This window comes from Nomascus leucogenys, chromosome 5, assembly GCF_006542625.1.
Source record: "Nomascus leucogenys isolate Asia chromosome 5, Asia_NLE_v1, whole genome shotgun sequence".
Taxonomy (NCBI): Eukaryota; Metazoa; Chordata; class Mammalia; order Primates; family Hylobatidae; genus Nomascus; species Nomascus leucogenys.
In genome coordinates this window covers 76,229,630-76,253,196 of record NC_044385.1, presented here as the reverse complement: position 1 = coordinate 76,253,196, position 23,567 = coordinate 76,229,630, and the positions used below count along the sequence as shown (strand labels likewise).

Sequence of the window (23,567 nt, the reverse complement as noted above, 5' to 3'; positions counted from 1 at the left end):
GGATTCCTTAATTAGTCCCTTGGAAGCCAGCCCAGCCCTTCTTCAACTTAACTCTTTAAAAAAAGAAGTCTTTTTAATTCATATTACACTCAGAATGGAGGGCAGTCCACTTTTCAACAAGAAATAGGTATCATTGAATTTCTAACATACATAGGCACAGATAACATCACATTCTTCATTTCATCTCCTTTATAAATTTCTAAGCTAGCAGTCTTTCTTGGATACTCTCCAGCATCTTTTAAACATAGGCCATTTATCATATTTCATAGTTGGAATGCTTTCCGTTGTCTGTTCTAGGTAGATTCCCCTTAATCTTGGATTCTAAAATGGTGATGTTTCCAATTAAACAATACCCAGAATAATAGGTACGTAGTGACTGACAATAGTCAGTGATGCTGTGTGATTGTGTGTTCCCCTTCTATCATTTTTTTAATGTTTGTTTAATGCCATTTATTTTTTAAGATGGGATATATATTTTAATTAGCCGGGCGCGGTGGTGGGTGCCTGTAGTCCCAGCTACTCTGGAGGCTGAGGCAGGAGAATGGCGTGAACCCGGGAGGCAGAGCTTGCAGTGAGCCGAGATCGCGCCACTGCACTCCAGCCTGGGCGACAGAGTGAGACTCCATCTCAAAAAAAAAAAAAAAAAAGATGGGACATATATTTTATGTATATTTTTATATATATATTTACATGTATAGATAGATTTTAGATATCTAGATAGATAGATAGATAGATAGATAGATAGATAGATAGATAGATAGATAGATGTATTTTCTTTTTTTTTTTTGAGATGGAGTTTCGCTCTTATTGCCCAGGCTGGAGTGCAATGGCACGATCTCGGCCCACCACAACCTCCACCTCCCGAGTTCAGGTGATTCTCCTACCTCAGCCTCCTGAGTAGCTGGAGTTAACAGGCATGCGCCAACACGCCTGGCTAATTTTGTTATTTTGTTTGTTTGTTTTTGTATAGACAGGGTTTCTCTATGTTGGTCAGGCTGGTCCGATCTCCCGACCTCAGGTGATCTGCCCACCTCAGCCTCCCAAAGTGCTGGGATTACAGGCGTGAGCCACCTTGCCCTGCCTAAGATGGGATTTTTTTTTTAAAGCTGTTCATTTATGGAATGTGGATGTTCTAGAAGTTGTAGAACAGTGATGTTCATATATACAATGCTGTCAAACAATGGCAGTTTGGGGTTCATTTTTACAAATTAAATATAGAGATGGAATATTTTTCAAGTTTATTTTTCAATTTAGAGATCTTAAACTTTTGTTGCTTAACAAAAAATTCAGAAATAATTATATTTCTTTTTTTCTTTTTCTTTTTTGAATTATTTTCATTTTTCACATTGCATTTTCGATTACAGACACTTAAATTACATATTTCTGTTTGTAAATGTAAACATATGTTTACCTGCAAATGTAAATACATGTTTACATCTGTTATGTAAATTTAAATATATATTTGGTGCTTAAAAAACATCTTTAGGTACATTGTCAGCAGTTAAGAACATTACATCTCTCTTTTTAATAATCTACAACAATAAAAATCTTAAAATATTGACTTTATAAATAGGGAAAGAAAAAATGAAGCAGAAAATTCACCAGTGCTGTCAATGTTAGTTCCATAAACAAAATGATAGAGGTAAATTACTTCCTAAGTCCAAAGACTTATTAAATTTGGGTGCTATCAAGAGCAAGGCTAGTAAAAAGAAATAACAAAAACTATTTCTCACATATGACTAGTTATCAATATAAGTTTTTAGAAGTATTATCAAGTTAGCAATAAAAGCAATGGCATGTAATCATATCCGCCTAGAAAATATTGTCAATTGTAAATTATAAATAGTACAAATGTAGGACTGACTGAAAATACTGCAAAAAAAAAATCACAATGTTTTAATCAGTGGAGCAGTAAGTAATCGATATATGGCAAATGATATAAAATCTGTTGTGCTTTCAATAAAACCATAATGATGTAATTATATTATGCACTAGACATGGCCAGAGTTTCTCTTATTTTTAATTATTGTGATAGAAATTTACTGTTGTGTAAATTGCTATATACCTGTGCCATTGATGAGGAAATTCTAATTATCTTGAATAGTTTTAAAAATGGGAATGTTTCTGGGAGAAAGGAATTTCCCAAAAGAGAAAAAATAAATTGTTCTTTTGGCAGTTGGATTAGTGGTGAAGAGTGTTATAATCCAAAAAATTCATAAAGGTACCAGCTATTGTCAGCATTTGGTAGTAAAGAGAATGTCTTACAAACCTATTGATATGATGAAGTGCCATTCATCATATGTATATATGTTATATATATATAAGTATATATATAATATATATAAGTATATATATAACATATATGTAAGTAAATATATAAAATCTAGGCTCTTGTGTATTCTATAATTTATGAATATAGAGAAAGTTCACAATATGCTGCAGCTGTTTTTCATTGTTCAAATAATTGCTATTTTTGAGAATTAGACATTTAATAAAAATGCCAGGTGTTCCTTGTCCTCATTCTTCCATATTTGTCTTATATATGTTTAGCAAAATGATTGAGTTAAATATGAGCTTTTGTGCTTAAGCGATGGCTGTGTTTTTGCTCTTAATAAAATTGCAGCCATAAAATTTGATTTTTAGTGCCAAAATTATAAAAAGGGGTTGGGCTTGTTTCTTCGACCCGAACAACTTCTTACCTTCAAGGTGGATGATTCAAAGAGGAATAACAGGGAATTTCTTATGTATGAAGTTACTTGGTTGTTTTCTTAGGAAAACAAAAGGTAGAATTTAACAGCATGGGACCTGATTTAAATAGAAAATAAATGTACAGATATAATCAACTCTGCTGTCATGGGAATTTCAAGTTATAAATGCAATAGGTAACATCCCCTGACTTACTGTATGGACTTTTGCCCTAATCTACTACCTATTAGTCTGAAACTTGAGTTTTACATATAAAAACAGGAATAAATTGAATGCATAATTAAAATATATGTTGTCAATTATCACACCTTTTTGCCTAGACTATAAGCTTCATTTTTCCTGTTATATCCACTAAATTAATTTATGCTTATTTTTCCATTAAAACAAGTTACTTTGGCTGGGTGCGGTGACTCAAGCCTGTAATCCCAGCACTTTGGGAGGCTGAGGTGGGCAGATCATGAGGTCAGGAGTTCGAGACCAGCCTGTCCAACATGGTGAAACCCTGTCTCTACTAAAAATACAAAAATTAACCGGGCATGGTGGCCAGCACCTGTAGTCCCAGCTGCTTGGGAGGCTGAGGCAGGAGAATTGCTTGAAACCAGAAGGCAGAGGTTGCAGTGAACTGAGATCGTGCCACTGCACTCCCGCCTGGGCAAAGGAGTGAAACTCTGTCTCAAAAATAAATAAATAAATAAATAAAAATTAGCCAGGCATGGTGGCATGCACCTGTAATGCCAGCTAATCAGGAGGCTGAGGCAGGAGAATTGCTTAAACCTGGAAGGTGGAGGTCGCAGTGAGCTGAGATTGCACCATGGCACTCCAGCCTGGGTGACAGAGCAAGACTCCATCTCAAAAAAAAAAATAAAAAGAAAAAAACAAGTTACTTTAAAATGTCTTATAAAATCTCAGTTTCTTATAGTAAAACTATTTGTAGCTAATGAAAATGAAGTTTTGATACATTTAACAGTATTACCACTAAGAATGCCATCCTTTCAAGTACTCTACCACTGGTCAAATTTCAGAACCTCAGTTTAAAATGTTTGGGGAGGCCAGATATAGTGGCTTATGCCTGTAATCCCAGCACTTTGGGAGGCTGAGGCAGGTGGATTACTTGAGGTCAGGAGTTCAAGACCAGCCTGGCCAACATGGTGAAACCCAGTCTCTACTAAAAATACAAAAATTAGCCAGGCGTGGTGGCGGGTGCCTGTAATCTCAGCTACTGGGGAGACTGAGGCAGGAGAATAGCATGAACGCAAGAGATAGAGGTTGCAGTGGGCCAAGATCAAGCCACTGCACTCCAGCCTAAGCAATAAGGGCGAGACTCCATCTCAAAAAATATGTTTAGGGAAACAGCCGGGCATGGTGGCTCACACTTGTAATCTCAGCACTTTGGGAGGTCGAGACGGGTGGATCACTTGAGGTCAGGAGTTCAAGACCAGTCTGGCCAACATGGTGAAACCTCGTCTCTACTAAAAATACAGAAATTAGCCAGGCATGGAGGCACATGCCTGTAATCCCAGCTACTTGGGAGGCTGAGGTGAGAGAATAGCTTGAACCTGGCAGGTGGAGGCTGCAGTGAGCCGAGATCCCACCACTGCACTCCAGCCTGGGCAGTAGCACGAGACTCCATCTCAAAAAAATAAATAAAATGTTTAGGGAAACAATATCTGAATTAAAATTCAGAACACCTCAATTTTAAATTATTATTTTTAGTTTTTATATCCTTAGTTCAGCTGTTTGTTTCTTTATGCCTCTAGTATTTGGTGCCCTGTAGTCAGAACTTAAAACTGGCAATCTGTCCTCCAAATCCTTAACAAGACAAAATAGTAAAGTACACTGAATTTTTCTAAGTCAATTTTATTTCAAATTGAACTTTATTAATTTTATTTTGACGCTAGAATATTAGAATTAGAATCATAGTAAACAAATGTTTTCCTTTATGTTATAAATTACATTTATGTTAATTAACATAAAATAAGTTTCTCATCAGAGGGCAGGTTTCAACTTAGTACAGTAAGTCCTCACTTAAAGTAATGAATAGATTCTTGGAAACTGCAGCTTTAAGCTAAATGACATAGAATAAAACCAGTTTCGCCATAGGCTAATTGATATAAACAAGAGTTAAGTTCCTACAGCCTATTTCTGGTCACAAAGAACATCACCAATCTTCTAAATAAAGATCCAACACATTTCTGGTATTAAACATTGTGAAATAAATGTGAGTTACACATACATTTAAGAAAGTTTAATAGAAACAAGATCATAATTTACCCAATTTTTGATAAGTCAGTGAGCGATGATGGTCATAGTGGTGGTGAGTTAAAATAAGGAATAAGTGTTTGTAAAGCGGAAATTGTAAGGAGCACCTTCTACCACCATGTTGTTCAAAAACAAGCAATAACAAATATGGCATGCTTGCTGAGCACCTTTATACTACATCATTTGTTGTTGTGCATTTGTATGATGATTGTATATTTGACAAGTTTTTATTTTGCAATAATCTACATTCATTCATTTTCCAACTCACTTACTCCACTTTGGGGTTGCAGATAGCTGGAGCCTATCCTAGAAGCTCAGGATGCAAGGAGGGAACCAACCCTGGATAGGATGCCATTCCATCACAGGGTGTCCTCCTACCCCCACACTCAGCCATACTGAGACAATTTAGATGTGCCAACTAACATAACATACACATCTTTGGGATGTGGGAGAAAACCCATGCAGACATGGGGAGAACGTGGAAACTCCACACACTGTGGCACCAGACAGAAATCTCTATATTTTTCCTCTTCAGTGTTAAAAATGAAATGATGTTGAATGAAACATCATTTGAAGATCTTCTGTTTATAACTTTGTTCTCTGGCCCTAGATCTACTGTCTAAAAATTGTTTTTATGTCTTTTCTCTAAGCTGTACATTCTCAGGTACTTCCACTGTCATAGCATTAATTTCTAGACCATTAGTATTCTGGATACCCTACTTTGGATCTGTTACATTTTGTTAGTATTCCTTTTAAAATAATTGTATATAGAATTAATTGCAATATACTTAATGTGGTATAGGTACAAAACACACTGCATCTGTGAATAAAGTTCTATAGTGCAGTCTGATTGCACTAGCATTTTCATCAATACTATCAGGTCATGTTGAGCTGCAGTTCACTGAAACACTTAAGTGTGTTAGAATTTCAAATCCTGTAAATTTAGATTCAGTAGGCATTTGTTGAACACCTGTTCACTACTAGATATGCTTGTGTAAATTTCTGCTGTTTATTTTACTGATAGTAAATTTAAAATGTAGAAATTGACCAGTAGATTTATTGTACTGAGGATGATTTTATAGTTTAGGAGACATGACTAGAATTTCAATGAGAACAGATCGTAAGGACAGAAATAAATTTAAAAGAATTTCTAAATGGTTTTGTTAAATGCAATAACAACTTTATGTAAACTACAGATGAACTGATAATAGAGCACATGTAAGAAAATGTCTAAAAAATGTTATTGGAAATTAAAGTTGTAACTCATTAACAAGGAAAAAAAATTAACTTATATACAATTTATTTTTTCCATATTTCTTAAAATATATTAAATTCTAACATAGAAAACCAACTTAAGAGATTTGAAGATTCCCATCTACTCAGATTTATTATATTCAAGTTGAATTATTAAGCAAGACATTTAATTTACTTATTTTGTCTCACCTTTCAATATAACTACTTTTTTTTGTTGGAAGATTATAAGAATGGAGAGTTCTGGTATATCAAAGGCCCACAGACCAGAATATAAATCACCAGACTTGGAACTATGGTTGTTGTATAAAGGATAAGGACTGAATGATTCTGTCTTCAAAATATTTTTGTATTTTTTTTTAGAAGCTCTTTTCTTTGGCTCTACATCTAGCCATTAGGGCTCTTTCTGTATCTGGTTAGGGAAAGTGGCTTTTCTTTCAGCCAGCAAACATAAAAGCAGAGATTTTAGGGATGGAGTCACGATGATATTTCCAGTGGACTAAGATAAAGGATTGAAGAAATGGCATGGTCTATACTAGTAAAGATTTCCTCACAGCTAGTCCATTTTGAATGGAGAGATAAGTATGGAATAAAACCAGTTATCTGCCCAGCACAGTACCTAATAATAATAATAATAATTTTCTGTATTCAAAAGTTCTTAGTGGTTGTTAATATCTTAAAAAAGACCATTTAATTGGAATGGAAGTGTTTTCTTTGGAGAAAAGCAGGAAACATTGGATAGATCTTAATTATACAGACCTTGATACGTAGGCAGAAAGTAGAGATTCTACTTAGGAAACTAGAAATTATTATTATTATTATTATTATTTTGAAACAAGGTCTTAGGCCGGGCGCAGTGGCTCACGCTTGTAATCCCAGCACTTTGGGAGGCCGAGGCAGGCGGATCACGAAGTTAGGAGATCGAGACCACGGTGAAACCCCGTCTCTACTAAAAATACAAAAAATTAGCCGGGCGTGGTGGCGGGCGCCTGTAGTCCCAGCTACTCGGAGAGGCTGAGGCAGGAGAATGGCATGAATCCGGGAGGCGGAGCTTGCAGTGAGCCGAGATGGCGCCACTGCACTCCAGCCTGGGTGACAGAGCGAGACTCCATCTCAAAAAAAAAAAAGAAACAAGGTCTTGCTCTGTAACCTGGGCTGGAGTGCAGTGCAGTGGCATGATTATGGCTCAGTGCTGCATCAAACTCCTGGGCCCAAGTGATTCCTCCCACTTCAGCTCCTGAGTAGCTGGTATTACAGATGCCCAGCTGATTTTTAAATTTTTTGTGTGGGGAGGGCTAAATGATGAGAGCACATTGACACATAGAGGGGAACAATACACACTGTGGTCTTTCGGAGGGTGGAGGGTGGGAGGAGGGACAGGATCAGGAAAAACAACTAATCGGTACTAGGCTTAATACCTGGGTGATGAAATAATCTGTGCAACAAACTCCCATGACAGACCTGGGATGGTGGCTCATGCCTGTAGTCCCAGCACTTTGGGAGGCTGAGGTGGGTGTATCACTTGAGGTCAGGAGTTTAAGACCAGCCTGGCCAACATGGCAAAACCCCATCTCTACTAAAAATACAAAAAAGTTAGCCCGACTTTGTGACACTGGTCTGTAATCCCAGCTACTCGGGGGGCTGAGGCAGGAGAATCACTTGAACCTGGGAGGTGGAGATCACAGGGAGCCAAGTTTGAGCCACAGCACCCTAGCCTGGGCAACAGAGTGCAACTGTGTCTCAAAAAAAAAAAAAAAAAAAAAAAAAGCAAACAAAAAAAACCTCCCATGATAAAAGTTTACCTACATAACAAACCTGCAGTTGTACCACTGAACTTAAAATAAAAGTTAAAAAATAATAATAAAAATTTTTTTGTAGAGATGGGGTGTTGCTATGTTGCCCAGGCTGGTCTCTCAAATTCCTGGGCTCAAGCAATCCTCCGACCTCAGCCTCCAAAAGTGCTGGGATTACAGGCATGAGCCACCTCATCCAGCCTAGATACATTCTCGAATATGTAACTTTGGGAAGATTTATTAATTGATTAAGGACTAGGAGGTCCAGCTAAAATGCAGTTGGATTTATAAGATACTTAAATCTAGATTTAAGGTATGAAATCAAGAATGGCAAAGAAATCAGTGAACTGAGGTCTTAAAGAATCAATTCGTTTTATTGACTAGCTGAATACAAGGGATGATTGACACAAGATGAAAATTGAGTGTTAAGAAAGAATAACAATGGGCAAGTATGAATGATTAGGACATAAAAGGGAGCAAAAGAAGAATGTAAGAAAAAAATGTAAATAGCATATTTATCAAACCTTTTATATTGCATTTCTTGACTAACATATTTTTGTAATTTAGTCATTTAGTATTTAGGAAGTAAAATCATCAAATAAAATATGAATGTTTGATTTCTAAGAAGTTTAACATTTTGTATAAGGAAATGATTATAAGAGAATCTAATATTAAAATAACATTTCGGGGGCTTGCATATATAGTCTGACTTTCTGGAATAAATTTTCCAGATTGAAATCTACTTCATACACAGTTTTTAAGCAATCTTTCAGTCATTTTTTCATCAGAAGAAATCAAGGCAGTTTAGAAACAGTAAAACTTTATATTTGCCTAAACTCAACAACTAAGTTTTTTATATTATAAAACAGTCATATTGGATTAAATCTGATTATTATTTTATTGAATGCGTATTCCTAACTGAATTTTAAAGGTATCTTCTCTAGTTAATAGAGCCTTTTTGTTTTTAAGTATTTATATTCCAGAAACAAGAATCAAGCAAAAGCACATTTTAATCTTTCCTGTAAATGTTATATATTTGGACACTTTATAAGACTTTCAACTTCATAGTAGGGTAATAAAAAAAAATTACCATGTTTCACCAGGCATGGTAGCTCATGCCTGTAATCCCAGCACTTTGCGACACCAAGGCGGGAGGATCATTTGAGGCCAGGAGTTTGAGACCAACCTGGCCAACATGATGAAACCACGTCTGTAAAAAAAAAAAATACAAACCTTAGCTGGGCGTGGTGGCACAGGCCTGTAGTCCCAGCTACTTGGGAGGCTGAGGTGCAAGGATAGCTTGAGCCTGGGAGGAGGAGGTTGCAGTGAGCTGAGATCACGCTACTGTACTCCAGCCTAGGTGACAAAAGAAGACTCTGTCTCAAAAAAAAAAAGAAAAAATTACCATGTTTAGTGAAATTGTCATGCATTTATTTTAGACCCCATAACTCAGGGCTTTACATAAAGATATTAAAGAATAGCTATTTATAAATTTTCCGTCTGGTATAATACTGACATACTGTGTATTATTCCACTGTCATTGAGCAAGGATAGTCATTCTGTAGCCCAGGCACTGTATATACACAGTTCCTTAGAGCTTCAAGTGCAGAATAGAATTAAGGCATATTTGGAGGAAGTAATTACCATTACAGATTGTGTTGATGCTGGATTGAAAGTAAAATGTTCAGAAAACCTAAAGTAATGTAGTGCCATATAAGGACATGTCTAAACAACAAACTAGCAAAGCCATATTGATGGCATGTATTAGTATCTGAATATTCCTATCATGTGAGTAGAAATAGTCTAAACTTATAGACTCCAGGAAATTTTAAATTTAAAATAGTCTCTTTTTGAAGGCATAGTATAAAACTACTTTGGCAGCCCCTAAGGCGAAGATAAGTGGAAAGGAAAGATCAAACTATACCACACTGGGAGGAGATTATTATTGTTATTGAACACAAGAAAAGAAAGAGATATATCTTCTCTATGTGCCTGGAATTGTTCCACTGAATCTTTCAATTTGTTAATACATTTAAATCAAGAATTTTCATATTTTTTTCTGGAGAATTATAATAAATATTTTAATAGTTTAAATGTTTCAGGCTTTCAAATATAAATCAGATAGTTAGAAATAAAAGGAAAATGGATAAGGAAAAAGTCTTCCTCCATGGTTGTTTACTAAAACATCAGTGATAAAATTGTAATGTTATTACAGATAGTAACAGTCTTTAAGAGATAAAATTATGCTGAGATAAATTGTAGCATGTTTGCTGATAGGAATCATGCAACAGAGAGGAAGATTAAAGATGCAGGAGAATATCTAAAGGAATATCCTTAAGTAAGTGAGGATAAAAGAGAAGGAATTTGTCTTATGAACAGTGATGGTTCATTGATACTAGAAAGAAGGAAGAGTTGTATGCACACAGATACATGTTAGATAGATTTGGTGGGAACTGAGGAAATTTCTGATAGTTTCTGTTTTCTCAATGAAAGTAAAAATGAAAGGGAAGGTGTTGGAAGTTTGAAAGAAGAGAGGGGACACAGCTGTCTGATGTGTTTCTAGGAGAATTAGAGAATGAATGGACCAAGATTGCCAGAAAGCCCTTAAACCAATTTTAGATATAAAAGATAATAGTAAAGAAAAATTATCCCTGTTCACAGATGACACAATCATGTATCTAGAAAACCCTTAAGATTCCACCAAAAACGGTTAGAACTAATGAATTTAACAAAGTTGTATGATACAAAATCACACAAAAATCAATTGTGTGTCTGTTCACTAACAATGTACAATTCAAAAAGGAAATTAAAACAATTCCATTTATAAAACACCAAAAAGAATAAAATATTTGGGGATAAACGTAACCAAGGAGGTAAAAGACTTGTGTACAGCAACTACAAAAAAAATTGCTGAAAGAAATTAAAGACAATAAATAAATGGAAAGGCATCCCACATTTATGGATTGGAAGACTTAATATTGTTAAAATGACAGTACTGCCCAAAATGATCTACAGGTTGAATGCAATTCCTATCAAAATCCTAAATTTTGTTTAACAGAAATGGGAAAATTTATTCTCACATTCATATGGAATCTCAAAGGACATGAAATAACCAAAACAAATTTTAAAAAGAGAGTCGGAGGTCTCACTACCTGATTTCAAAACCTCCTACAAAGCATAAAGCTAGACATATAGATTCATGAAAATAGACCCGAGGGCCCACAAATAAACCCTTGCATATATTTTCAAGTGATTTTCACCAAAGGTGCCAAGAAGTGCCAAAGATCCTCATTCAGTAAAGAAAGGACTCTTCAACAAATAGTATTGGGAAAATTGGATATCCACACCAGCAAAAAACAAAGTTGGACCCTTACCATACACCATATACAAAAAGTAACTAAAAATTAATTTCTAAATCAAAGCCCTAAACATAAGAGTTAAAAAATACGAAACTCTTAGAAGAAAACAAAGAGCAAAAGCTTCAAGACATTGGATTTGGCAGTGATTTCTCAGATATGACACCAAAAGCACAGACGAAACAAGTAGATCAATTGGACTTCATCAAAATTTAAAACTTCTGGCCAGGCGCTGTGGCTCACACCTGTAATCCCAGCACTTCGGGAGGCCGAGGCATGTGAATCAGAAAGTTAGGAGTTTGAGACCAGCCTGGCCAACGTGGTAAAACAACACAAAAATTGGCCGGGCGTGGTGGTGGGAACCTGTAGTCCCAGCTACTCAGGAGGCTGAGGCAGGAGAATTGCTTGAACCTGGGAGGCGGAGATTGCAGTGAGCCGAGATTGCGCCACTGCACTCCAGCCTGGGCAACAGAATGGGACTCCATCTCAAAAAAAAAAAAAAAAAAAAAAATTTAAACTTCTGTGCATCAAAGGACACTATCACTGTGAAAAGTCAGTCCACAGAATCGGAGAAAATATTTGCAAATCATGTATCTAATAAGAGATTAATATCCAGAATGTATAAACTCAATAAAAAGTAAACAACCCAGTCAAAAAATGGGCAAAGGACTTAAATAGACATTTCTCCAAAGAAGATATACAATTGGCCAGCAAACACAAGATGCTCAACATCGCTATTCATTAGGGAAATGGAAGTGAAAACCACAATGAGATACCACTTCATTTTCATTAGAATGGCTATTATCAAAAACAAAACCAGAAAATAACATGTTGGCAAGGATGGGAGAAGTTGTAAATTGCTGGTGAGAATGTAAAATGGTGTAGCCACTGTAGAACACAGTATGGCAGTTTCTCAAAAAAATTAAAAATAGAATTACTGTAAGATCCAGCAATTCCACTTGGACATATACCCAAAATAATTGAAAGAAGGATTTCAAAGATATTTGCACACCATGTTCATGGCAGCATTATTCATAATAGCCCAAAGACAGAAACAACCTAAATGCCCATCATCACATGAATGGACAAACAAAATTATACACACACAATGGAAAACTATTCAACTGTAAAGAGGAAAATTTTGTTGCATGCTACAACATGGATGAATCTTGAAAAAGTTATGCTAAGTGAAGTAAGCCAGACACAAAAGGACAAATACTGTATGATTCCACTTATATGAGATAACTAAAATAGGCAAATTCATAGAGACAGAAAGTAGAATGGTGATTTCCTGAGGCTGAGGGGCAGAGGAGATGGGCAATTAGTGTTTAAGCAGTATCACTTGGGGAAGATGAAAAAGTTCTGGAGATGGAGGGTTGCACAACAGGGCAAACATTTATACCACAGAAGTATGCACTTAAAACTGGTTAAAATGGTGACTTTTATGTATATTGAACCACAATTTTAAAAATACAATTGACCCTTGAACAATGTGAGGATTAGAGGCACCAATCCCCATGCAGTTGAAAACCTATGTATAACTTTTGGCTTCCCTAAAACTCAACTACAGATAGCCTACTGTTGACCAGAAGCCTTACCAATAACATAAAGTCAATAACATATTCTATATGTTATGTTTATCATATACCATATTAAAGTAAGCTAAAGAAAATATATTCACTATTGATTAAATGGAAGTAGATCATCATACAGGCCTTCATCTTCACTGTTTTCACATTGAGCAGGCTGAGGAAGAAAAGGGATTGGTTTTGCTGTCTCTGGAGTGGAAGAGGTGGAGGAGGTGGGACAGGAGGCAGGAAAGGCCAGGCACACTTGGTGTAACTTTACAGAAATAATCGTAATTTCTGCCTGACTTTTTTGCTTTTTTTATTTTTCTAAAAAGTGTTTTTATATATTAACCAATCGTCTGTCCACCTTTTGCTTTAGTTTCAGTGCCCATATTATAGAAGGGTCCATGTCATAAAAGAAATCAAAAGTAGTCTTGAATAATTGCAGCCCTTCTGCCAGACTCTCTAATGTCAGTGCCAGCAGTATATGTCTGGCACTGCTTCTGTGTTGTCTTCCTCATCATCTGGCACTAGTTCAGAACCAATCATCTCGATCAAGTTGTCTGTTAATTTCTGTGGTATGGTGTCTGTTAGCTGTTGAATTTCTCAAAGATCCATATCTCGAAACCCTTCGGCCTTCCCCCACCATACCTTTTTTTGTCATATCCACAGTCTCTCATGATTTCCTCGATTGTCTCTGTCATAAATCCTGTGAAGTCATACACATCATCTGGACACGGTTTTCTCCAGGAATGTGTTTAAGACTTGATGGCATTCACAGCTTTTTCTGTAACAACAGTGCATAATCAGTGGTATAATTCTTCCAGACTTTCATGTTATTCTATCAGGGTTCTCTTCCACAGCGTTGATAGTCATTTCCACAGAGTACAATGTATAATGAGCTGTAAAGGTCCTTATGACCCTAATACAGAGGATGAAATAAAGACATTGTGTGGGGGCACATAGACCACCTCAGTGCTTTTGGTGTTGAACTTGTGGTTCTGGGTGGCCAGGAGTATTGTCCAATATCAAAAGAACTTTAAAAGGCAGTCCCTTATTGGCAAGGTACTTCCTGACTTTGAGAACAAAGCATTGATGGAACCAATCCAGAAAAAGCATTCTCGTCCATACCTTCTTGTTGTACAACCAAAAGACTGGCTGCTGGTGTTTTTTCCCTTTGAGGCTCAGGGATTAGCAGCTTTATGGCTAAGGGCAGCAAACTGACTGCATTTGCACAGAACAGTAGAGTTTGCCTATCTCTTCCTGCCTTAAATCCTGGTGCTTGCTTTTCTTCCTTACTAATAAATGTCCTTTGTGGCATTTTCTTCCAGGATAGGGCACATTTATCAGCATTAAAATCCCTTCCTGGGCTGGGCGCAGTGGCTCACACCTGTAATCCCAGCACTTTGGGAGGCCGAGGCGGGCGGATCACGAGGTCAGGAGATTGAGACCATCCTGGCTAACATGGTGAAACCCTGTCTCTACTAAAAATACAAAAAATTAGCCAGGCGTGGTGGCAGGTGCCTGTAGTCCCAGCTGCTCGGGAGGCTAAGACAGAAGAATGGCATGAACCCAGGAGGCGGAGGTTGCAGTGAGCCGAGATGGCACCACTGCACTCCAGCCTGGGTGACAGAGCAAGACTCCGTCTCAAAAAAAAAAAAACCTGTCCTTTCTCCCCACCGATTTTCTTTTTTTTTTTTTTTTTTTTTTTTTGGTTGAGATGGAGTCTGGCTCTGTCACCCAGGCTGGAGTGCAGTGCCGCAATCTCGGCTCACTGCAAGCTCCGCCTCCCGGGTTCACGCCATTCTCCTGCCTCAGCCTCCTCAGTAGCTGGGACTACAGGTGCCCGCCACCATGTCTGGCTAATTTTTTGTATTTTTAGTAGAGACAGGGTTTCACCATGTTACCCAGGATGATCTCAATCTCCTGACCTCGTGATCCGCCCGCCTCAGCCTCCCAAAGTGCTGGGATTACAGGCGTGAGCCACCGTGCCCGGCCCCCACCGATTTTCTTAATGGTGTCTGGGAACTCATCTGCTGCCTCAAAGCTGCTTCTCGTGTTATCTTGACATTTTTAAAACCAAACCTCTCTGAAACTCAAACCATCCTTTGCTGGCACTAAATTCTTCAGCTTAAGATCCTTCACTTTACTTTAAGTTGTCTTAAAATGACTTTACTCTTTCTGAAAAGAGACTATCTGGTATACTACCAACTAGTGTAATAACTGGGACGGTGCCTGGCACATAGTAGATATTCAATAAAATATTTGTTAAATAATTTACAGGCACCTTTCGTATTTGAAAAAAAATTATGTTTAAGTTTCCATCTGGAAAATGTATGTGATGAGGGGGACCCCGAAGGATAATTCCTTAATATAATTGATAAATACAAATATATAGTTCTCAAGTGAATGCAAACGGATTTATCTTGGTTACATGTTAAAAATTTTGCAGGCCAGGATGGGCGCAGTGGCTCACGCCTGTAATCTCAGCACTTTGGGAGGCCAAGGCAGGCGGATCTCCTGAGGTCAGGAGTTCAAGACCAGTCTGACTAACATGGTGAAACCCAGTCCGTCTCAAAAAAAAAAAAAAAAAAAAAAAAAAGTGCAGGCCAGGCATGGTGGCTTTTGCCTGTAATTTTAGGACTTTGGGAGGCCAAGGCAGGAGGATTGCTTGAGGCCAGGAGTTCAAGACCATCCTAGGCAACATAGCAAGACCCTGTCTCTACAATAAAATAAAAATGTAAAGAACTGTGCGTGGTGGTGTACACTTGTAGTCCCAGCTACTTGGGAGGCTGAGGTGGACGGATCACTTAAGCCCAGGAGGTCAAGGCTGCAGTGAGCTACGATCATGGCACTGTACCCCAGCCTGGGCAACAGAGTACCCTGAGATGAGAAATAAAACAAATCTTGTAGCTCTTGATCTTCCTATTCCCTACCTATTTCCGGTCCATTTACCAGGTAAGGAAGTATGCTCCTAAAGTTTCCACTTACTCAGATGTAGAAATGAATTTTTTTTTCTCTAAAACGTACGGAAACTGCTCTCTTAAAAAAGAAAAAATAAAAAACAATTAAAAAAACGTTGTGCAGAAACTTGAGAGAATAAAGAGCAGAGTTATATATGAAATCCAGGTTGCTTAGATAGGAGATTAGCTACATATATTTTTTATTAATGGGAAAAATACTCAGAAAAAAATTCATATGGAATGTGAACCTGTGCTTTGTATAAGTAATTAGATACTAGAATGGAAGAGCAAATTTTAGTGCTTTGGTTGTGTACCTCACCTTACTATTCTGTAATAGATGTGACTTTAGCATAGTCATTTTAATGATGAGAACATGGGGCAAAAAAGATTGTCCAGGCTTGAATGGTGGCACCACTAAAGTGGTGGCAATTTTCTGATATCTTTTAGAGAAAAGGAATTTCATTTCTACATCTGAGTAAGTGGAAACTAGGAGTTTCTTCCTTACCTGGTAAATGGGCCAGAAACAGGGAATAGGAAGATCAAGAGCTACAGGATTTGTTTTATTTCTCATCTCAGGGTACCAAATTAACTCATCATCCCAAGGATTCATATTTTAGAATTACTTAAGGATTTGTATTTTAGAATTACTGTATCAAATGATATCCAACTCTAAGAGAACTTCTAGTATGAAGATCAATGTTGAAAGTAAAATATTTGGATTATTAATAACAAATTATTTAAGGGAGAATTTGTTTAGAGCTTTTTTTCTTAATTATATTTAGAATTAAAATGTCTTAATTAGATATTTAATAAAAGTAACATTTAGAATTAAAGTATTTTTCTTTAAAAGTGTATTTGCATTTTGCTAGCTTAAGTTTATTGAAACTGAGCTCTTGTATGTCATTTCATGTTTTTCCCTTGATGTGAAGTCTTACCTATTTGATGAAGATGTCTTTTGAAAGGTGTACTGCAAGGAACAAAATGTTTGTAAATTCTGCTTTTACCAAGGTAAAGATCAAATTTTATAAATTTACTTGTTTGTTTATACAAGGAAAAATTAATTCATATATTGAATATATTCAAAAGTTTAAGCATTTAATTGTATTGCCCTGTTAAGTTGGCATAGCAAATAAATGCTTTTCTTTTCCTCATTTTATTCTTTCTGTTTCTAAACCTATAGCACTGTGCTGGGCACAGAGTGGACTTCAGTTAAGTTTTTGATGTAGAAATGTTTTATTATTCTACTTAAAATCTCCTTAAAAATAATTATGCATATTACATCAATGTTATAATGTTTAAACATAGATTTTTTTACATGCATTCTTTTTTTTCTGAAAGAAAATATTTTTTATATTCTTTAGGCGCGAATGTGTGTTTAAAAAAAACAAAACCTTGGAGTAAAGTAGCAGCACATAATGGTTTGTGGATTTTGAAAAGGTGCAGGCCATATTGTGCTGCCTCAAAAATACAAGGATCTGATCTTCTGAAGAAAATATATGTCTTTTTATTCATAGCTCTTAACGATAGCAATGTCAGCAGTGCCTTAGCAGCACGTAAATATTGGCGTTAAGATTCTAAAATTATCTCCAGTATTAACTGTGCTGCTGAAGTAAGGTTGACCATACTCTACAGTTGTATTTTAATGTGTATTAATGTTACTAATGTGTTTTCAGTTTTATTGATAGTGTCTTTTCAGTATTATTGATAATCTTATTTTTAGTATGATTCTGTAAGAATGAATTAATACTAATTTTTCAGATGTATTGTCTCTTAAAATAGTATAATTGCAATTTAATAATTGTATTGAATGCCATCAAGAGTTTTTTTAAAAAGCTTATGCAGCATTAGAGGAATTTATTTTCATGCACATTTATATTCAACATAGACATTAATTCAGATTTTTACTTGGGATAAAACAAATTCTAGTTTTCCCTTTGTTTTGAAATTACTTTTAAAATACGTCTTTATAGGTAAATATAAAATATATTAAGCATTTTGGACAGAGCTTAGAAGATAATATTTAGTACTGTTTCTGAATATTTCTTTATATCTGAAGGGGAAAAGGCATCAAAATATGTGAATTCAATACCTAAAATTCTGGTTCTCAAAACGTCACACTTAACCATAACTTTAAAGGTAGGAAAACTCTTAAAAGTGACCAACCCACTCATTGGATAGCTAAGGAAACACAAAACTCAAATAATTTGCTACACATGACAGATTGGGGTCTTAGTCTTATTTCTTCTAACTTTATAACAGTATACTATTTTTTTCATGTTTTTATTAAAATGTCTTCTTAAATCCTTAGCCAAAGATTTTTGTTTGATAAGTCAAAAATAAGGTCTTGTTTACTTTGTTTACTTTTTTATATTCAAGATTTAACTCAGAGTAAGACCAAATTATGATTGTAGTTAATTTTATTGATATAAATATGTCAACATAATTTTTTTAACTTTTTTGTATTCTTAAAATTTTTTATTAAATATAAAAGTAGACAGCCAGGCTCAGTGGCTCATGCCCGTAATCCCAGCACTTTGGGAGGCCAAGGCGGGTGGATCACTAGGTCAGGAGATCAAGACCATCCTGGCTAACACGGTGAAACCCCATCTCTATTAAAAATACAAAAAAATTAGCTGGGCGTGGTGGCGGGCACCTGTAGTCCCAGCTACTCGGGAGGCTGAGGCAGGAGAATGGCGTGAATCTGGGAGGCGGAGCTTGCAGTGAGCCAAGATCGCGTCACTGCACTCCAGCCTGGGTGACAGAGGGGGACTCTGTCTCAACAAAAAAAAAAAAAATAAGAAAAGTAGAGTTTGGCACAGTGGCTTAAGCCTGTAATCCCAGCACTTTGGGAGGCCAAGGAGGGTGGATGATGTGAGGTCAGGAGTTCGAGACCAACCTGACCGACATGGTGAAACCCCATCTCTACTAAAAATACAAAAAATTAGCCAGGCGTGGTGGCACATGCCTGTAGTCCCAGCTACTCGGGTGACTAAAGCAGGAGAATTGCTTGAACCCGAGAGGTGGAGGTCGTAATGAGCCAAGATCGCGCCATTGCAATCCAGCCTGGACAACAAGAGTGAAACTCCGTCTCAAAAAAATAAATAAAAATTTAAAAATTAAAACTAATAAATAAATAAAAATAAGAGACAGGGTCTCACTATGCTGCCCAGGCTGGTTTGAAACTCCTGGGCTCAAGCAGTCTTGCCTTACCCTCCCACTGTGCTGGGATTATAGGCATGAGCCACCACCCCTGGCCTAATTTAATTAAAATCTGAACAAAAGGCCAGGCATGGTGGCTCATGCCTGTAATCTCAGGCCAAGGCAGGTGGATCATGTGAGGTCAGGAGTTCGAGACCAGCCTGGGCAATGTGGTGAAACCCTGTCTCTACTAAAAATAAAAAATTAGCTGGGTGTGGTGGCGGGCATCTGTAATCCCAGCTACTGAGGCAGGAGAATCACTTGTACCCGGGAGAATCACTTGAATTCCAGCCTGGGCAGCAGAGCAAGACTCCATCTTAACAGCAACAACAACAAAAATCTGAACAAAAATGCTCTATTTATGTTCTTTTCCTTATCTGTAATGTTTTAAAGTCATTAAACTTAAAAATGATGTTCAGGAGAAAATGAGTGTATTTGCGTAGTGTATCATAACTCTGGTGTTATTTTGTACAAGGAGTGTCTTAGAGTTTTCAGTTGTAACCATGCAGAAAATCTACAAAATAAAAGCAGTTGTTAATTAGTCCTTTACAATCAGAATTGTCTATTTTGGAAATTTATTAAGTACTTCAGATGTAATTTAAGAAATTGTATTTGAGCCAAGCGCGGTGGCTCACACCTGTTATCCCAGCACTTTAGGAGCCTGAGGCAGGCGGATCACAAGGTCGAGAGTTCAAGACCAGCCTGACCAACATGGTGAAACCCCATCTCAACTAAAAATACAAAAATTAGCTGGGCGTGGTGGCGTGCGCCTGTAATCCCAGCTACTCAGGAGGCTGAGTCAGGAGAATTACTTGGATCTAGGAGGCGGAGGTTGCAGTGAGCCGAGATCACACCACTGCACTCCAGCCTGGAAAGGAGGGGAAAGGGAAAGGGGATTGTATTCCAGTCTGGGCACGGTGGCTCACGCCTGTAATCCCAGCACTTTGGGAGGCCGAGGTGGGTGGATCCTCTGAGGTCAGGAGTTCAAGACCAGCTTGGTGAACATGGCAAAACCCCGTCTCTACTAAAAATGCAAAAATTAGCCAGGCATGGTGGCGGGGGCCTGTAATCCCAGCTACATGGGAGGCTGAGGCAGCAGAATCGCCTTAACCCAGGAGGCAGAGGTTGTAGTGAGCCGAGATCATGCCACTGCACTCCAGCCTGGGCGACAGAGTGAGACTCTGTCTCAACAACAAAAGAAAAGAAATTGTATTCAAAAGCTTAAGGACCTTTTTGTTTAAATTCTAATTTGAAGACAAAATATTATATAAAAGTTCTCATTTTTTATCCAGCAACATTTTGTTCCCAATATACCATACATAGTGGATAGAACTAAATGCCAGCGTTTACATGGAAACACTGTCTTGGTGCTTTTAAAAATCATTTATCAAGCTCTTAACTTGCTTTATTTCCTTTCAACCATTGCATGAAAGACTTCACCAAATATATAATTTTTGATTCCACCAAAAATATTCCAGGACCTAACACAAATGCTTAGAATATTTATTGAATGAATTACAAAGTTTACCCAATACTGTCTAATATTTTTTAGAACAACCGAGGAGTTAGGTGTTTTTTGTTTCCTTTTCTTTGTATTCCTAAATGTATCTGAAGTCAGGTTTTCGAAAATTACATTCAATCTGTCTTCTAAATGACAAGAAAAAATTTGCATTTTACATTTACCAGATGATTCTTTATATCTTTAAGTGCTCTTAAGTGTGATGAAGGATCATTTGGAGCTTTTATAGCTAAATGAAGACTTCTTGTTTTTAATCCTGACAATGGATTAAAGGAAAATTGAAATATTTGAGAAGTAAGAAAATATAGGAAAAATGCTGCATTAAAACTTATAGTATGTACATTACAGTCTCTTCTTAGAGAAGAGGAGGTGGCCTGTTGATATCTAATGAAAAATAACATTTAGGAAACTCTCAACAGTACTGGAAGTTTTATTTGTAGAGTTACAATTTTGAAACACATAAGGAGCCAGCAGTAAAATGAAAGTTTATACCTTTCAGTGTTAATCTTATTTTGGCTTTTTGTTTTGCAAAACAAACTGCATATAGTTATATAGGGGTATATATTAAGTTTTCATTTTTTCTTGTTTGGAAAAAAATACTAATCTTTTTCATTTAGGTTTCTTTTTTAATTGATGCCAAAGAGTTCCAATATTGAACATCTTAAGTCTGTTACTTGGATTATGGATTGAGTTTGGAGCTTACTCAGAGGACTACAGGAGAGTATCCAGGAGGTAGCAAGAAATGTATTTCAGTCATTCTATTTGCATCTTATGTTCAAGTACAAATCTCTTAAGATCACACAGATTAATATGTGATAGTAGATTTGAAAACTTAGCCTAGCTGTAGACTAAATTCCATATTTAACATTAAAGATTTTCTTCAGTCAGTTATGTATCTTTTTGGTTAAGTCAGAGTTATAGGTGTTTTTAAGCCACTAAGTGTCATTACTGTTACATACATCAGTTAGCCCTACTTGGATTAGCAAGATTATACTTTCATAAACTATTGTTTCTCTAAATTAATATATTTATATATTTAGAAGTTGACATTCTAAATCAAATTGTGTTTTTTTCCTTTTGCAGGTGGATAATTACTGTACCTTCCTCATGGAAAAAGTTTTATTTAAAGTGTTATTTCTCATTGAATACTATCAAAAAGGAAAAAAAAAATGACCTAAACTTTTGAGATAGATTTGGCTCTAGTAAGTATTTAGATATATCACTTGCATATCTGGGAGAAGAAATAAGAGACTATCATCGTTACATTCCAATCTACTAAAAAATTTTATTTTATACATGTCAAGGGATTACTTATAACTTCTATTTTATTACTAATAGCTTGAACCCTTTTAATGAAGACTTAATTCCTCCACCAGAAATTTAAGTTTATGTTCTTACTTTGTTTACTTATAAAATACATCTCAGGTATTTCGGATGTCTTTTTTTTTTCTCAGCCTATATGCAATGAAAAATATATTGGCAAAATAAATGTTTAAACCTTTTACGTTAAAATTACTGTGAAAGATGACAAGTTAGCTGCTGTTTTTGTCTACATTATACTGAAATTAAATGTTTATAATTTATATTTTGGGTTTATTTATTTATAAATCATGGAATTTATGCAAAAACATGAGTAGTACAGATTCTCCTCTAATTCTGTAGGACTTTGAATAATGTGATATTTTTCTTATAATTGGACCCTTGTGTTTTGAAGAAATGCCAACTGTTTGAAGAATCTCCTTGTTATTTGTATTACTTGCTATAGGGTTAGATGTTGAGAAATTCTGCTGACAAAAAATTTTAAGCCAGTTTTACACTAAATATTCCTCAGTCTGATTAATTTGTTATTGGATGTATTCTGTGTCTTTTGTAATTTGTAACTTTTATCTACTTAGCACGAATGATTCTATTAAAGAAAATCTTTAGGAAGTAGTAGAAACTTTAAATCGCCCCAGAGTTTGCCTGTTTCCACATTTTATTATCTTATAATATTTGGGAGTGCTTACACTTATGGAGCTAACATTTTTAGAGATACAGGTTCTCATAGTACCACTAAAACTTTCTTCCTCTTTGGACTGAATACCTGTGATTATAACTATACGGTAGTTTAAGTTTCCTTATGATTAGTCAAAAATACCATTTTAGTATGAAGCAATGAAGTCTATTATTTGTTGTCCCATAATTGAGAAAGCTTAAATACACCTTTTATTAAGAGTTTGTAAATTCTAGCTTAGTCTACACAGATTTTTATATCAATTTGTTTATATTTTTATTAATGTCATTTCTGGAAGTGTGAAAATGTTAATGTTCCACAAGCAACATTAAAAATAGGTTTGAAACATTTATATATAGGGAGGTACACATTTATTTACTGTTTAGGTACTGAAGATTATCACTGAATAAAAAATATATATCCCAGCCCCCATGGAGCTTATTAATCTTGGGGGTAGAGGAGTGAGTGATGGAATGAATGGACAAAAAAAACTGGTAGGTACTATATTTGGTATGTCAGAGAGTGACAAGTTCTGTGGAGAAAATAAAGCAGAGAAAGAGAATGATTGTGATAAAGGTGTTTGTAAGGCAGAAGAGAGATATTTTTAAATAGTATGGTCAGGAAATACCCTACAGAGATGACATTTGAACAAAGACCTAGAAACAATAAGGGAGCAAACCATGTAGGTACCTGGGAGAAGACCCTTCTGAGCAGATGAAATAGCAAATACAAAGACCCTGAGGCTGAAGCATTTTTTGTGTGTACATGGAACAGCAAAGGGGCACATGTAGCTGTGATCAAATGTAAACAGGAAGAATAGTAGCTAATAGGATCAGAGAGTTGATAGGGGCCATATCTTGTAGCTGTTTAAGCTACAAGATATCTGAGCTACAGATTCAGTTTTTCATACTTTGTTTTGAGTGAGTCTTGCTCTGTTGCCCATGCTAGAGCGCAATGGCAC

General features: G+C 36.2%; 1 protein-coding gene across 7 annotated transcripts in view; it reads left to right on the top strand.

Moving 5' to 3' along the window:
* The window catches only part of LOC100585962, a 131,170-nt gene that overhangs the window by 59,351 nt on the left and 48,252 nt on the right, over window positions 1-23,567 (top strand). The window contains exons 4-6 of one of the 7 annotated variants that reach the window (XR_001115826.2): window positions 16,826-16,904; window positions 21,231-21,345; window positions 21,697-21,783. The exons of 3 other annotated variants lie outside the window; for them this stretch is intronic. The gene's annotated coding sequence lies outside the window, so the exon portion shown is untranslated. Of the gene's footprint in view, window positions 1-16,825; window positions 16,905-21,230; window positions 21,346-21,696; window positions 22,957-23,567 lie in introns of those variants that run through there. 3 more of the 7 variants (XR_004030173.1, XM_030813415.1, XR_004030174.1) reach the window with 3 other exon arrangements.